Source organism: Sminthopsis crassicaudata, chromosome 5 (genome assembly GCF_048593235.1).
Source record: "Sminthopsis crassicaudata isolate SCR6 chromosome 5, ASM4859323v1, whole genome shotgun sequence".
NCBI lineage: Eukaryota > Metazoa > Chordata > Mammalia > Dasyuromorphia > Dasyuridae > Sminthopsis > Sminthopsis crassicaudata.
This window is the reverse complement of record NC_133621.1, coordinates 158,414,006-158,432,734: the sequence shown is the minus strand read 5'-3', so window position 1 is coordinate 158,432,734 and position 18,729 is coordinate 158,414,006.

Below are 18,729 nucleotides of genomic sequence, written 5' to 3'. Positions count from 1 at the left end.
GGAAGCCAGTTATCTTTCTATTTCTCAATACTTCAAGTATAGTATTAACATTTGTTCTATTAAGGTTTTGGCTACTTTCCTTGAAGTGCTTAAGCTGCAACAGTCTCTGGAAGTCATAGTTCTTCCCAGAGTAGGAGGAAAGGAAGATTAGGTCTAGAGGGCCAGGTTTTCCTCCCACAGTAGGAATTTTGAAGGCTTTCTAAATAGAGGAATAAGAGAGGATACTGGGTGAGGCAGAAGGTAATGGAACTTTCCCAATTCAATCAAGGCCAGTATGATTCTGTGTGTGTGTGTGTGTGTGTGTGTGTGTGTGTGTGTATGTGTATGTGTGTAATTGGTGTGGATGAGGGTTAATTTCTAGAACTTGTTCAGATAATTGGAGTGCTAAGTAGAAAAAAAAAGAGAGAGAGAGAAGCAGAGAACTTGATATTTTTTAAAGCATTTAATTTCTTCCCTAATTGCATGTCAAAACAATTACTATTTGATTTTTTTGGTTTTGTTTTGTTTTGTTTTGTTTTTTGAACCAAATCAAGCTATGTATTTATAATTTTTTGACAGTATATATGCGTGAGTAATTTTTTTAACATTATCCCTGGTATTGATTTTTCCAAATTATCCCTCCCTCCCTCTACTCCCTCCCCTTAATCACAGGCAATCCCATACATTTTACATGTGTTACAATATAACCTAGACACAATATATGTGTGTAAATACCATTTTCTTGTTGCACATTAAGTATTAGATTCCAAAAGTATAAGTAACGGTAGATAGACAGTAGTGCTAACAATTTACATTTGCTTCCCAGTGTTCCTTCTCTGCGTGTAGCTGTTTCTGTCCATAATTCATCAACTGGAAGTGAGTTGGATCTTCTTTATGTTGAAGATATCCACTTCCATCAGAACACATCTTCATACAACAATGAAGTGTACAGTGATCTTCTGGTTCTATTCATTTCACTCAGTTGATGTAAGTCTCTAGCTACTACAAAAAGAGCTGCCACAAACATTTTGGCACATACAGGTAGCTAGAAACTGGAAGATGAATGGATGTCCATCAATTGGAGAATGGTTGGGTAAATTATGGTATGTGAAGGTTATGGAATATTATTGCTCTGTAAGAAATGACCAGCAGGAAAAATACAGAGAGGCTAGGAGAGACTTACATCTTGGATATCTTTAACATAAAGAAGATCCAACTCAATTCCAGTTGATGAGTGATGGACAGAAACAGCTACACGCAGAGAAGGAACACTGGGAAGTAAATGTAAATTGTTAGCACTACTGTCTATCTACCGTTACTTATACCTTCGGAATCTAATACTTAATGTGCAACAAGAAAATGGTATTTACACACATATATTGTATCTAGGAGTTGTGAAATGATCCATCCATCGTCGAGAGCAATCTAAAACTATGCCTAAAGGACTATAAAGTTGTACATACCCTTTGACCCATCAGTGTCATTACTGGATCTATATTCTAAGGAAATCATAATGGAGGGAAAAGAACTTACATGTGCAAAGATTTTTGTAGCAGTTTTTATTGTGATAACAAAGAATTGGAATATGAGTAGATTTCTATCAATTGGAGAATGAGTAAACAACTTGTGATATATAAATGTAATTGAATATTATTGTTCTCTAGAAAAACATTGATGAACAAGCTGATTTTAGAAAGGCCTGGAAAGATTTACACAAACTAATGTTCAGCAAAACAAGCAGAATCAGGAATATATTTTAAAAGGTAACAGCAAGAATATTTAATGATCAATATGAAAGACTTGGGTCTTTTCAGTTATTAAGTGATCCAAAGCAATCCCAAAGACTTTGGACAGAAAGTGGCATCTTCATTCAGAAAAATAATTAAGGAGACAATGTAAATCACCACATACAATGTTCACTTCTTTTATCTGTTTTTTTTTAAATTTCTCCCATACTTTTTTCCCTTTGTTCTGTTATTTCTCTCCCAACATGAATCATGAAACAATATATATTAAAAATATAAAAAAAATTAAAAAAAAGAAATAAAGATGGCATCTTGTGAAAGATAGAAGTGACCATTGAATCAAGGCATTTATGAAGTGTTTAGAGCCTGAATAATGTTTGTGCCTGTCATAATGGAGAGAAGAGAATAGACAGGATAGATATTGTATAGAAGGAATCTATAAGTCTTGGCAAGTGAAAGGTTATTAGAAGGTAAGAAGAGGGAAGAGACAAAAGTGACATCAAGATCTTATATCACTGAAAATCTGTTAATGTCCTCAACAAAAACAATGATATTGGGGAAAAAATGTTGATCTGACTGATAACATTTTATGATAATTCTAGTGATGAGTTCCAAGGAATTTATCTCATTAACTTTTGCCCCCTTTTTTGGGGGGAGCAACTTTCATTGTTATGAAGTTCTTAATATTGAGCCCAAATGTACCTCTCTATGTTATTCACCTCTTAAGAATAGTTTTAATCTCTAGAGTACAAAAAATTATTCAAATTCTTTTGATATTCATCTGATAGTCTTTCAAATATTTAGAAATAACTATTAAGTTCTTGATAAATCTTGTTTCTAAGTTAAGTATTTTAAAATCCTTCCATCTTTTAGCAATTTTATGATTTTTTCTCTAAATTATACAATAGTTTAAAATACTGTTACCAGAATTGATCACAGTTCACAGATCTGATATATAGCAAGTTGGGAGTTAGTGTTTCTTTGTTCTGGCATCTACTGAATACGGCTTATGATGGCATTTTTAAGTTGCTCTATCATATTGTCTCAAGATCCCTATGCCTTTTTACATAACCAACTTTAAATTTGGGTTTTTCTCTTTCTTACTTGTCCCTTTGAGTTTTATTAATTTGTGTCTATTATACTTGTTCTTGCTAATTTTTATTTTTTATTAATAACAACTCAAATTGACAGAGAGCTTTAAGGCCTATAAATAATGTTTTCATCATCCACATTTAGAGGCAGGTAGTACAAATGTTGTTATCCTTATTTTGCAGATGAGGAAATTGGATCACAGACAGGTTAATTCATTAATTTCTCTTCTATTAACTGTTAATAATTTGTCACATGGTAAGACTTTAAATGATGATTAAAACTCATCTATTCAAACTCTATGATTAGAACTTTATTTCCCTATTAAATCATGGGTGAGCCACTTTGAAAGCCATTATTTACTTGTCATATAAGAACAGATGTAAGGTTGGATTTTGTCAATAAACTCTAAAACACTGTGCGTCTTTATCCCTTCTGACTGTTTTAAATTATTTTTTTTTTTATTTTCCCACTTACATATCAAAATATTTTTTAGCATTCATTTTTAGAAGATCTTGAGTTTAATTTTTTTTTTCCTTTCTCTCTCTCCTGAACACTTCCTAAAATAGTAGACATTTTAAAATAGGCTATATTTGTGATATATATATATATACATATATATATATATATATATATATATACATGTATATATATATATATATATATCACAAATATCTATATCTAATTTATATCTATCTATCTATCTATATATATTATAAATTAATCACATTTGGGAAAGAAGAAACTGATCAATGAAGAAAGAGACTTGAACAAGAATAAAGCAAATGAAAAAATTATAATTTGATTTGCATTGAGTCCATCAGTTCTTTATCTAGAAGTGGATACATATTTGCCTTAATTATTCTTTTATAATTGTCTTGGTTCATGGTGTTTCTGATCATCACATAATGTTATTGATAATGTGGACAATACTTTTCTGATTCTGCTCATTTTCCTTTGTTTCAGTTCATGTAACTTTTTCTGGGATTTTCTGAAGTCTGCATGTTAATCATTTCTTATTGTATGATAGGATTATATTCATATACCACAGCTTGTTTAGTCATTCTCCAATTTATGGGCATCTCCTCATTTCCAATATTTTGCCCCCATGAAAAGGGCTGCTATAAATATCTTTGAACATTTAGGTCCTTTTTGCTTTTTAATGAACTCATCAGCATAGGAATTCCATTGAGGAATACACACCCAGTAGAGATATTTCTCAACAAAGCCCTTTGCCCTTTGGGCATAGTTGCATATAGCTCTCCAGAATAGTTAGAGCAGTTCACAACTCCACTAGCAATGCATTAGTATCCCAACATTTATTAATATGAATCTGGAAGCTTACCTTTGCTGATCTGAGGTCCTAGAGCTATTATATGTCATGTACTGAGACTACTGAGATGTTTCTGCAATTCCAGAGGCTAAACTGAAACATGTGATGATCTGACTACTAGAGACTACATTTTTGCCCAGGACTTTGCTGAAGTAAGAGGATGTCTTGCCTCTTTGCCCTTTTTCCCAAGTCTATGCTGAAGTACATTGTGGTTCTTAAACCTGAAGTTTCCCTATTCCCCTGGCTATGCTGAGCTATGGGTCCTGGTGATGGCATTTACCTACTCCACTACACTGGGTCTCAAATCTACCACTGGTTTGCTGAGGTGGGATTTGCCACTTGCTTACTGGGATGCTTCCTATCCTGGACTGCATTTCCCTTTTATAACAGTGAATTTGACTTTTCTTGCTATCATTGCAAGTTTCTTGGACTCAAATGTAGTTTCACTGTGACTTCTTTTCTTGTATTGCTGTTTCAGGATTTGTGTGTGTGTGTGTGTGTGTGTGTGTGTGTGTGTGTGTGTGTGTGTGTTTTATGGTTGTGTGGAGGCAGAACTATGGTGATTTAGGGTTTTCTCCACCAGATTAGATTCTGAAAATCTTCTCATTCTTTTTGACTAATTTATTTTGATTCTGATTTTATCATTTAACCTATTACCTCTCTCTCCCCCTATTGTCAATTCTTCTCCAGTTTTAATAATCATACATTTGTGTATTGTATTAAATTATGGATAAACATTTAATAGGAAAGGACCAAAGTCAATGCTCTAACAAATGCCATAAGATATTTTTTTATATAAACAGCAGTTGAATAAATAATGCTAAGTATTCTTTGCATCCAATCAGTTTGTTTTCAAACTAACTATACAAGTTTCCAGCACATATCTTTGCCTATTGTGGCAATCATGAAAATGATTGGAGAAGTCTCATGAAAACTTTGTATTTCTATTACACAATATTTTCTTGAGCTATTTAGTCAAACACTGATAAAATCAAAATGCTATTTGTGATATTGTGCTTATTCACAAAGCCAAGAATCCTGATGCTTTTCTTAAAATAATTGTTTATTCTGACATTGTTATTTTTTTGCCTATTTTTAAATTAATTTTATAATTATAACATTTTTTGACAGTACATATGTATAGGTAATTTTTTTACATTATCCCTTGTACTCCCTTCTATTCTGAATTATTCCCCTCCTTCCCTCCACCCCCTCCCCTAGATGGCAGGCATTTCCATACATATTAAATATCTTATAGTATATGCTTGGTACAATATATATGTGCAGAACCGAATTTTGTTGTTGTTGTTGTTGTTGTTAAGGAAGAATTGTATTCAGAAGGTAAAAATAATCTGGGAAGAAAAACAAAAAAAATGCTCACAGTTTACACTCATTTACCAGTGTTCCTTTTCTGGCTGTAGCTGATTCTGTCCATCATTGATCAATCTCTATGTTGAAGATATCCACTTCCATCAGAATACATCCTCATATAGTATCATTGTTGAAGTGTATAATGATCTCCTATTTCTGCTCGTTTCACTCAGCATCAGTTGATGTAAGTCTCTCCAAGCCTCTCTGTATTCCTCCTGTTAGTCATTTCTTACAGAACAATAATATTCCATAACATTCATATACCATAATTTTACCCAACCATTCTCCAATTGATGGACATCCATTCATTTTTAGTTTCTAGACACTACAAAAAGGGCTGCTACAAACACCTTGACACATAAAGGTCCCTTTCCCTTCTTTAGTATTTCCTTGGGATATAAGCCCAGTAGTAGCACTGCTGGATCAAAGGGTATGCACATTTTCATAACTTTTTGGGCATAATTCCAGATTGCTCTCCAGAATGATTGGATTTTTTCACAACTCCACCAACAATGCATCAGTGTCCCAGTTTCCCCACAGCCCCTACAACATTCATCATTATTTTTTTCTGTCATCTTAGCCAATCTGACAGGTGTGTAGTGGTATCTCAGAGTTGTCTTAATTTGCATTTATCTGATCAATAGTGATTTGGAACACTCTTTCATATGAGTGGAAAAAGTTTCAATTTCATCATCTGAAAATTGTCTGTTCATATCCTTTGACCATTTATCAGTTGGAGAATGGCTTGATTTCTTATAAATTAAAGTCAATTTTCTGTATGTTTTGGAGATGAGGCCTTTATCAGAACCTTTCATTGTAAAAATGTTTTCCCAAATTGTTACTTCCCTTCTAATCTTATTTGCATTAGTATTGTTTGTGCAGAAACTTTTTAATTTAGTGTAATCAAAATTTTCTATTTTGTGATCAATAATGATTTCTAGTTCTCCCTTGGACACAAATTCCTTCTTCCTCCATAAGTCTGAGAGGTAAACTATCCTATGTTCTTCTAATTTATTTATGATCTTGTTCTTTATGCCTAAATCTTGGAAGCACTTTGATCTTATTTTAGTATGTGGTGTTAAGTATGAGTCCATGCCTAGTTTCTGCCATACTAATTTCCAGTTTTCCCAGAAGTTTTTGTCAAATAATGAATTCTTATCCCAAAATTTGGGATCTTTGGGTTTGTCAAACACTAGATTGCTATTTTCATTCACTATCTTGCCCTGTGAACCTAACCTATTCCACTGATCAACTAGTCTATTTCTTAGCTAATACCAAATGGTTTTGGTGACTGTTGCTTTATAATATAGTTCTTGATCAGGTACAGCTAGACCACCTTCATTTTTTTTTTTTTTTCATTACTTCCTGCAAAGGTCTGGTCTAGCTCCTCTTGTCAGGATAAGCAAAAGTCCTTGCCCCACGTTGGGCGCCAATTGTAGCGAGCTGTCGTCTCTAGAAGCTGCCGGATCACTCTCTGGGAAGAGATCTGCTGTGTCTTCTACTCAAATCTCTCCGACAGATTCTTCTTCCTGTAATGAACCGTTGTCTCCAGGCAGTTGCTGTTAACTCTTGTCCTTAGAAGTGACTTCCCTTCCTGCAGAGAGCCCCGTCAAGCCTGATGCAATGCAGAGACCCTCTTCTTGAATCCTGGCTCTGAATCTCCTCCAGCTCTTATCCTTCTCCAGGCCGATCTGCTCTCTGGGCCCAGTGCTGTCTCTTTTATCCTCCCAGAGAATGGGCGTGGGATAATGCAAGGGCTTCTGGGAAGAACCACCCCAGCCAATGAGCTTGCCCCCTCTATCAAGTCAACCTGAGTTCTCACCTTGTAATTGTCCAGAAAACCTGAATTCTCACCTTGTCACTGTCCAGACAACCTGAGTTCTCACTTAGTAATCCTAACAACTTCCCTTGAAATTCTTGATTTTTTGTTGTTCCATATGAATTCTGTTGTTATTTTTTCTAGGTCATTAAAATAGTTAATTGGGAGTCTGATTGGTATAGCACTGAATAAATAGAGTAGTTTAGGGAGTATTGTCATCTTAATTATATTCGCTGGGCCTATCCAAGAGCACTCAATGTCTTTCCAATTATTTAAATCTGACTTTATTTTTGTGGCAAGTGTTTTGTAATTTTGCTCATATTATTCCTGACTTTCCTTTGGTAGATATATTCCCAAATATTTTATACTATCGACAGTTATTTTGAATGGAATTTCTCTTTGTATCTTTGTGATTTTCCATTTCCTTCTCCAGCTCAATTTTTTAGATGAAGAAACTGGGACTGACAGGGTTAAATATTTTGCTTAGGGTAGCATAGTTAAAAAGTATTTGAGGCCAGATTTGAACTCAGTACAATGAATATTCCCTGACTCCAAACCTGACACTATGTACTACATTTGCTATTTGCTCTGTAGTTACTTTACTATTATATTTGCTTATCTCAATTTTTCTAGTTCTACCATGAAAAGAATATAATTTTGGACTAAGATGGTCTCACTTCTAATTTCACCTCTATGCATACCATCTGACTGCTGTCAATCATTAGTTTTCTCATTTTTAGAGAAGGAAAAAAAAATCATGTCTGTACCCCACCATTTCCTTTCCTTCTTTTTTCCTTTTCTCTTACCCTTTTGCTTCTCCCTTCCTACTGTCTCCTCCTTTCTTCTCTTCACATCTCAAACAATTCCTTTTTACTTTTCCTCTGCAGTTTTCTCAGGTACTTTACCCTATATTATTCATGGTACTAATGTCAACCCAGAAGAGCCAAACTCTAGAAGAGGATGTGAGAAAATTATTTTGAATCTCATTCATTTTGTTCAATTTTCAAAATGTGAAAGCACCAAAACACAGTAGTGGTAACTACTGAAAAACATGGTAGAGGCTTCTGAACTAAATAAGACACTTAGTAGCCTAGGTTTCTCAATTTCTTTTATAATGATTCTAATCTTCATGTGTTAAATTAGTCAGTGTTGCATCCACTTCTTGGTTGTAAAGACAACAGAAATATTTTGAAATTGAAAAAAAAAAAAGTTCGTTGGTATATGTAGAGTTTATAACACATTTCTCAACTTAGATCTATTGCTTTCTGCAGAATAATCTGGGGGGGGGGGAATGAAGTATTCATTTACCATCAACTTGTTAGAAATCGTGATAATAAATGAAAAGAGGCTTGTTATTTTTAAAAATCTCTCCATACCCTTTTCACTTCTCAAAAGGCATATTTCTTGCCATTTAATTGCATTCCTCAAAAGGCCACAAATTAGAACCGAAGCCCTTAATATCTACATCAACTGAGAGATGGATGAAACAGTAAGTACTAAAACCTGTTTCATTCCTTTCTTCTCTTTTTCTCTACCCCCACCCCCCATTAGCAACATGTCATATTGTGGTGATGTTAAGGTTTGTTTGCTGATCTTTTCAGTAATTAGTTTTTGAAGGTTAATCCCATTATGCATTTCCAACATTAAATAATAAGGCTGATACATTCTAGAATTTCAGAACATGAATACATTGAACAATGGCTTGCAATAAGCTCTTCATAAATCTAATGGAGAAGAAAGGAATGATTATTTTGGCTTACATATTTTCAGTTGACTATAAACTCAGGCAAAGATTCAAAAATTTTATTTTTGTTTTAAGTGTTTGAGCTTCAAGTATAAAAAGCTGAGTTTATTCTCATTCATCAGTTAGTAAAGATGGGAAGTTCTTATTTTTAATGGTGTTGACTGGCCCCATTTTCTGAACCAAATACACAGAAAAAGTGAGAACAGCAAAGCATCAACTGAAGTTTTTAACAATTAAATCATCACCTGAGTTTTAGCAATCTTTCTAGAGACAAAAGAATTTTGAAAATAACATTATTTTCAGCATTTAATATTAACAATTAATGTGTAGCAATATTTCAATATTATGTCAGCAAATGTTTATGAAATTATGTATAAAGACTGATTATTAGGAAACCAACAAAAATTGGCTAATTTTCCTTTCTGAATATTCATAAATGAGAATAGGAATCATATTATTATAAGCCCTGAAACAGAGAATTATTGGAACAGAAAGTTAAAATAAGCTCATATAGATGGACACAAAGAGAAAATTTAAAATGCTTTGCCTCATGTACATCATAGTATTCACACTGACTTGAAATGTTTGGAACATGACAAAAAGGAAGGAAGATTTCAGAATAATCTGCAAAGATTTATATGAATAGAAACAAAGTGAAGTGAGCAGATCTAGGAGATAATTGTACACAGGAATAGCAGTATTATACAGTGAACCATTGTAAATGTAAATGAAAGCTATTATTAGCAATATAACAATCCAAGATAATCCCAGAACTTAGCAAAGAAAACTGCTATGCTCCTCTAGATAATGAAATTATATCAAGTGAATATACACAAAAGCATATGATTTTTCATTTTCTTTCTTTTTTTTTTGGTTCAAGGTTTGTTGAACAAAATTATTAACATAGAGATGTTTTATATGATCACATACATATAACCTATAATAGATTTAGATTGCTGGTTCTTGGGGACCAGGAAGGGAAAGGAAGGAGGGATAGAACTTGGAACTCAACACTTTAAAAAAAAATAAACATTGTTTTTATATGTAGTTGGGAAAAGTGAAATATTACTTATAAAATAAAGAAGGTTTGACAGATGATATAAAAGTTAACTTGGATCTTAAAGTAAATTATATGTAATAAAATAAATAAATATCAATTAATTGTGAAGTAAATATTCTTTGTAACCATATACATAATAGATATAGTTTTAATATGGTTTTAGAACCTCTATTTCCTTATCAGATTTGGAGAAGGACAGTGATCCATGGCTCCACTTCTTTGGAAATCAGAAAATGTAGGCAATGTCCAAGCATTTAGCATTCCTAGGATTTAGAAACACAAAGATTTTTAATTTTATGTTTTAAACCATATTAAATATTTTATCTACCATCCTGAAAAAGAAAGATATTGATACTATTTACCAAGATGCAAAAAAAATAAAACAAACGAATCCAGTGAAATCATAAAATATGTTGACGTCTGACCTGTAACATGTAAGGAATGCTGACTTATCCTTTTCTTTTATAGCACACAGTCTCACAAATAAGTGAAACACATGAATTTTATTTTAACAAAATATTTTCAATGAAATTCATGATAATATTGCTAGCATCACCCCTAGATTATGATTGTTCTGAGCTGCTGGTTATAATTAGAATTCAATGGAAATGTATATAACTACCTGACTTTTAGATTTCTCTAAAACAAATGAAGAGCTATTAACTTTCATTTTCCAGTTAGGATCCTATCTGCCTACCCCTCATGCTCCAGAAACTCATTAAATGTTAATTACATGACCTTGTTTAGTCATTTAAGGTATATTTCAGTTTTTTAAAATCATTTTAAAGATTGAATAAAGACATGAATTGTGCATTAGTTCTTAATAACAACTGACAAACCCATGCTGGTTCTCTATTCTAAGGATGCACATTGTGAATAAATAATATGCTATAATTATAAAACTTATGTCTCTTACCCAAAAATGTCCCATTTTATAGCAAAAACAAAGCATATATAAACATGAGGCAACTATGTTATAGTTATTTAGTGAAATGCTATTATATTTTAAATCTAGGGGCGGAGCCAAGATGGCGGAGAGGAAACACACGACTCAGTGAACGTCCTCACTCCCTCACAACCAATTAGATAAATTAAGTCTCAAAATTAGCTCAGGACTGATAGATACCACAAGGACTGGAAGCACGACTTACCAGCTGAAGAGAATCTGGAGTTTCAACAGGAAAGGTCAGTTCTCAGGGGAGGAAGAAGAAAGACCAGCACAGACGGTGGGGTAGGGGCACACTGCGCCCATTGCGCTGGGAAGGGCTCTGGGATCAGAGAAGCCACTGAGGTAAAGGAATCTGGCACAGGCTGTTAGCTCTTCTCTGCTAATTATTTAGCAGTTCAGAAGAGAAAGCCAAAATATTTTAAAACTCAGATTAAATTTTCCCCGGACCCTGGGGGTGACTCAGGCACCAGGGGGTGTGGCCTCAGCTACCTCCTGAGAATAGTTAAGAGACTGACAAGTGGGTGGATACGGCCCAAGGCAACACACACTGCCTAGCTTAGCTGGAGGGAGTGGAACTCAGCTCCAGGAAGTCCCAGAGAAGCGGAACCTTTGAACTAGGGACCGCGGTTTCTGGCAGACACTTCCAGTTTGAGCGCAGGGGCTTCTTACGTCACCTGCTGCAGACACCCACTCCCCACCCGGACACATAGCCTGGGCTTCCTGCAGTCTTCACTATTCTACGCCCTCAAAGCACAGCAGTGCTAATCACCTCTGAGGCACTCCCAGGGAGAGGGTGGGGAACTCTCTCCCAGAGCTCTCTCTTAGCTCGGGCTCAGGAGCCGCTGCATCCATCCCGTCTGGGAGGAAGCTGGTAAAGAAGTAAATAATTTCCTACCCCAGAGACAGACCCCAAAAGATTTTTTTTTAAGTATGAACAAAAAAGCTAGAAAAACCATAGATTCCTTCTATACAGAGAAAGAGCGGGTGTCCAACCCCGAGGAAGTTGACAGCAGAGAATCAGATAACAACCTAAAGGGGAACGATTCCTGCCCCCCATCACATAACTCTCTCCTAGAAGAAGCTCTTAAGAAATTGAGGGAGATCGAAGAAAAATGGGGAAAAGAAAGGGAAGTTATGATAGAGAATAATAATGTCCTGAAATTGGAGTTGGAAAAAATAAAGAATTCACAGGAGATGCAGGGAAACAAAATTAGTGAATTAGAAAAGGTTAAAAAAACACAGGAAAGTAGGATTTCTGAATTGGAAAAGATAAAAAAGTCTCAAGAAAATAGAATTTCTGAATTGGAAAAAGAAAATAATTCTCAAAAAAAAAAAATTAGGGAAATGGAAAAAAACTCAATAGAGCAAAATAATTCATTTAAAAACGAAATTGGGCATTTACAAAAAGAACTAAAAACTGTGAAAGAAGAAAATAACTCCTTAAAAGTCAGGATGGAACAAATAGAAATGAATGATTCACAGAGAACCCAAGAATCAGTCAAACAAAACAAAAAAAATGAGAAGCTGGAGAACAACGTCAAATACTTACTGGGAAAATCTATAGACCTGGAAAATAGATCTAGGAGAGATAATCTGCGGATTATTGGACTTCCAGAAAACTATGACCAAAAAAAGAGCCTAGATTCTATTTTACAGGAAATTATCAAAGAGAACTGTCCAGAGATAATAGAAACAGAAGGGAAAGTAGATGTGGAAAGAATTCATCGAACTCCTTCTGAAATAGACCCTAAAAAAAGAACACCACGGAATATTGTGGCTAAGCTGCAGAATTACCACACAAAGGAGAAAATCCTGCAAGCAGCTAGAAAAAAACAATTTAAATACCAAGGTGCCACAATAAGGGTCACCCAAGATCTGGCTGCCTCCACATTAAAAGATAGAAGGGCCTGGAACCTGATATTCCAAAAGGCAAAAGATCAAGGACTGCAACCAAGAATGAACTACCCAGCTAAGTTTAGCATCTTTTTCTATGGAAGAAGATGGTCATTCAATGAAACAGAGGAATTCTATATGTTTCTAAGAAAAAAACCAGACTTAAACAAAAAATTTGATCTACATCCACAAGACTGAAGAGAAACAGAAAAAGGTACACAGAACCCTTGAGAACTGTAACTTTGTTGTGGATATATAAAAAATACTCAAGGATAATTTGATTTTACTGATATAAAAGAAAAAAAGGGGGGTGTGGTAAAGGGAAGGAGGTCGGTTCAGAAAAAGGGGAAGGAGTGATAAAAAGAGGGAAACTACATCCCAGGAAGAGACATAGAAAATACACCATATCTGAGGGAACTTAGTGAGGGGGAGAATCATTGTGTGAATCTTACTCTCATCAGAAGAGGCTCAAAGAGTAAATAATTAACATATTTGTTTTTCAGAGAATTTTCTCTCACCTCATTAAAAGGGGGGAGAGGAAAAGGGGAAAGGAAAAGGAGAATAAGTGAAGGGACTTGGAGGGAGGGGGGAGGGATCCTAAAAAAAAAAAAAAAAAAAAAAAAGAGGGAGGGTTGCGCGTCACAAGGGGGGTCTGTAAATTAAATATCGGGGAGGGGGATCAGGGGGGTCAAGGGAAAAAAGTATAATCTGGGGATAATACGATGGCAGGAAATACAGAATTAGTAATTTTAACTGTAAATGTAAATGGGATGAACGATCCCATCAAACGGAGACGGATAGCAGATTGGATCAAAAAGCAGAACCCTACAATATGTTGTCTACAGGAAACACACTTAAAGCAGGGAGATACATACAGAGTAAAGGTAAAAGGTTGGAACAGAGCTTATTATGCTTCAGGTAAAGCCAAAAAAGCAGGGGTAGCTATCCTTATCTCAGATCAAGCAAAAGCAGAAGTAGATCTCGTTAAAAAAGATAAGGAAGGAAACTATATCCTGCTGAAAGGTAGCATAAATAATGAAGCCATATCAATACTAAACATATATGCACCAAGTGGTATAGCATCTAACTTTCTAAAGGAAAAGTTAAGAGAACTGCAAGAAGAAATAGACAGTAAAACTATAATAGTGGGAGATCTCAACCTTGCACTCTCAGATTTAGACAAATCAAACCACAAAACAAACAAGAAAGAAATTAAAAAAGTAAATAGAACATTAGAAAAACTAGGTATGATAGACCTTTGGAGAAAACTGAATGGCAATAGGAAGGAATATACTTTCTTCTCAGCAGTTCATGGATCCTATACAAAAATTGACCATATATTAGGACATAAAGATCTCAAAATTAAATGTAGGAAGGCAGAAATAATAAATGCCTTCTTCTCAGATCACAATGCAATAAAAGCTACATTCAGTAAAAAGTTAGGGGTAAATAGACCAAAAAGTAATTGGAAACTGAATAATCTCATCTTAAAGAATGACTGGGTGAAAGAGCAAATTATAGAAACAATTAACAATTTCACCCAAGATAATGATAATGATGAGACATCACATCAAAATCTTTGGGATGCAGCTAAAGCAGTAATAAGGGGAAATTTTATATCTTTAGAGGCTTATTTGAAGAAAATTGAGAAAGAGAAGATTAACGAATTGGGCTTACAACTTAAAAGGCTAGAAAAAGACCAAATTATAAACCCCCAACCAAAAATTAAACTCGAAATACAAAAATTAAAAGGAGAAATCAATAAAATTGAAAGTAAAAAAACTATTGAATTAATAAATAAAACCAAGAGTTGGTTTTATGAAAAAGCCAATAAAATAGATAAACCTTTGGTAAATTTGATCAAAAAAAAGAAAGAGGAAAATCAAATTGATAGTCTTACAAATGAAAAGGGGGATCTTTCCACCAATGAAGAGGAAATTAGAGAAATAATAAGGAGTTACTTTGCCCAACTTTATGCCAATAAATTTGATAACTTAAGTGAAATGGATGACTTTCTCCAAAAATATAGGCTCCCTAGATTAACAGAGGAGGAGATAAATTGCTTAAGTAGTCCCATTTCAGAAAAAGAAATAGAACAAGCTATTAATCAACTCCCCAGGAAAAAATCCCCAGGGCCAGATGGATTCACATGCGAATTCTACCAAACATTTAAAGAACAATTAGCCCCAATGTTATATAAATTATTTGAAAAAATAGGGGATGAAGGAGTCCTACCAAACTCCTTTTATGACACAGACATGGTACTGATACCTAAACCTGGTAGATCGAAAACTGAGAAAGAAAATTATAGACCAATCTCCTTAATGAATATTGATGCTAAAATCTTAAATAAGATATTAGCAAAAAGACTTCAGAAAATCATCTCCAAGATAATACACTATGATCAAGTAGGATTTATTCCAGGAATGCAGGGCTGGTTTAATATTAGGAAAACTATTAATATAATTGACCATATTAATAATCAAATTAATAAGAACCATATGATCATCTCAATAGATGCAGAAAAAGCATTTGACAAAATCCAACATCCATTCCTACTAAAAACTCTTGAGAGTATAGGAATAAATGGATTATTCCTTAGAATAATCAGGAGTATATATTTAAGACCGTCAGTAAGCATAATATGCAATAGAAATAAACTGCAACCTTTCCCTGTAAGATCAGGAGTGAAACAAGGTTGCCCACTATCACCATTACTATTCAATATAGTACTAGAAACGCTAGCCTCGGCAATAAGAGCCGAGAAAGAGATTCAAGGAATTAGAGTAGGAAATGAGGAAATCAAACTATCACTTTTTGCAGATGACATGATGGTATACTTAGAGAACCCCAAAGACTCTGCTAAAAAGCTACTAGAAATAATTCAAAATTTCAGCAAAGTGGCAGGATACAAAATAAATCCACATAAATCCTCGGCATTTTTATATATCACTAACAAAATGCAACAGCAAGAGATACAAAGAGAAATTCCATTCCAAACAAATGTTGAAAGTATAAAATATTTGGGAATCCATCTACCAAAGAAAAGTCAGGAATTATATGAGAAAAATTACAAAACACTTGCCACAAAAATAAAATCAGATTTAAATAATTGGAAAGACATTCAGTGCTCTTGGATAGGCCGAGCGAATATAATAAAGATGACAATACTCCCCAAACTAATCTATTTATTTAGTGCTATACCAATCAGACTCCCAAGAAACTATTTCAATGACCTAGAAAAAATAACAACAAAATTCATATGGAAGAATAAAAGGTCAAGAATTGCAAGGGAACTAATGAAAAAAAACTCAGAGGAAGGTGGTCTAAGTGTACCTGATCTAAAGCTATATTATATAGCAGCAGTCACCAAAACCATTTGGTATTGGCTACAAAATAGACCGGTAGATCAGTGGAACAGATTAGATACAAAGGACAAAAAAGGGTACATCTATAGCAATCTAATCTTTGACAAACCCAAAGATTCCAACATTAGGGATAAAAATTCATTATTCGGAAAAAACTGTTGGGAAAACTGGAAATTAGTATGGCAGAAATTAGATATGGATCCACACTTAACACCATATACCAAGATAAGATCAAAATGGGTCCATGATTTAGGCATAAAGAGGGAGATAATAAATAGATTGGAGGAACAGAGGATAATCTACCTCTCAGACTTGTGGAGGAGGAAGGAATTTATGACCAGAGGAGAACTAGAGATCATTATTGATCACAAAATAGAAGATTTTGATTACATCAAATTAAAAAGTTTCTGTACAAATAATACTAATGCAAACAAGATTAGAAGGGAAATAACAAATTGGGAAAATATTTTTAAAAACAAAGGTTCTGACAAAGGTCTCATTTCCAAAATATATAGAGAACTGACCCAAATTTATAAGAAACCGAACCATTCTCCAATTGATAAATGGTCAAAGGATATGAACAGACAATTCTCAGAGGAAGAAATTGAAACTATATCCACTCACATGAAAGAGTGTTCCAAATCACTACTGATCAGAGAAATGCAAATTAAGACCACTCTGAGATACCACTACACACCTGTCAGATTGGCTAAGATGACAGGAACAAATAATGACAAATGTTTGGAGGGGGATGTGGGGGAAAACTGGGACACTAATACATTGCTGGTGGAGTTGTGAAAGAATCCAGCCATTCTGGAGAGCAATCTGGAATTATGCCCAAAAAGTTATCAAACTGTGCATACCTTTTGACCCAGCAGCGCTACTACTGGGATTATATCCCAAAGAAATACTAAAGAGCGGAAAGAGACATATATGTGCCAAAATGTTTGTGGCAGCTCTTTTTGTTGTAGCTAGAAACTGGAGGATGAATGGATGTCCATCAGTTGGAGAATGGTTGGGTAAATTGTGGTATATGAAGGTTATGGAATATTATTGCTCGGTAAGAAATGACCCAGCAGAGGAATATAGAGAGGCCTGGAGAGACTTACAATCAACTGATGCTGAGTGAAATGAGCAGAACCAGAAGATCACTGTACACTTCAACAACAATGCTGTATGAGGATGTATTCTGATGGAAGTGGAAATCTTCAACATAAAGAAGATCCAACTCACTTCCAGTTGATCAATGATGGACAGAGGTAGCTGCACCCAGAGAAGAAACACTGGGAGGGGAATGAAAATTGTTAGCACTAAATATCTGTCTGCCCAGGTTGCATGTACCTTCGGAATCTAATGTTTATTGTGCAACAAGAAAGTGATATTCGCACACATGTATTTGTACCTAGACTATATTGTAACACATGTAAAATGTATGGTATTGCCTGTCGTCGGGGGGAGGGAATAGAGGGGAGGGGGGGTAAATTGGAAAAATGAATACAAGGGATAATATTATAAAATATATATATATATATATATATATATATATATAATAAAAAATAAAAAAAATAAAAAAATAAAAAAAAAAAATAAAACTAAAAAAAAAAAAAAAAAAAATATTTTAAATCTATATAATTTTCCTCTTTTATAGTAATTAGTTTACCTGCCTAAAACTCAACTATATAGCAAAATCACTCATTTTGAAGAATATTTTGTGACACAAATGGAGTTAGGTGATTTGTCCAGGGTCACACAGTTAGTAAACCTAAATATCTGAGACTGGATTTCACCTTGGGACCTCCTAACTCCATGACAAATGCTGTATGCACTGTACCACCTAGCTACCCCTAGGGAAGAAAAAAAATATCACTCTGTATATATTACACCCCTTCACTAAAAAGTGTAATATTCTTCTTAAAATATAATGCTCTCTAGGAAAAGGTTTCTTGGGGGCCTCTGGAGGCAGCCTTCATTTCAGTTCAATGTAATCACCCCGAATGCAGCCAGGAGTTAAAGTGCAAATCCTTTATTGTTTCCTTTAAAGTTTTGTCTCTTTTTCTGAGCCCCATTAGCTTTCTTAAAGGCCTATCTCTCTTCTTGGTTCCAAGAGTTCCTGCCACTAATGACTAGTCCTTTGCCTCTGCCAGCTTCTGCATCTAGCTCCCTCCAAATGAGCTTCTGGTGGTCTTCTCCTCTAGAGGGCTTGTACTTTAATGGGCTTGTCCTCTTTGGCCCTGAGAACTTCTCCTTATATATGGTCTCTTAAAGGTGTGAATCTTGTGGAATTATAGTAAGTACTAAGTAGAGTCAATTAGAGAATCATTATCTCTTTTTTTATTAATTCTATAATTATAATTTTTTTGACAGTATACATATGTATGA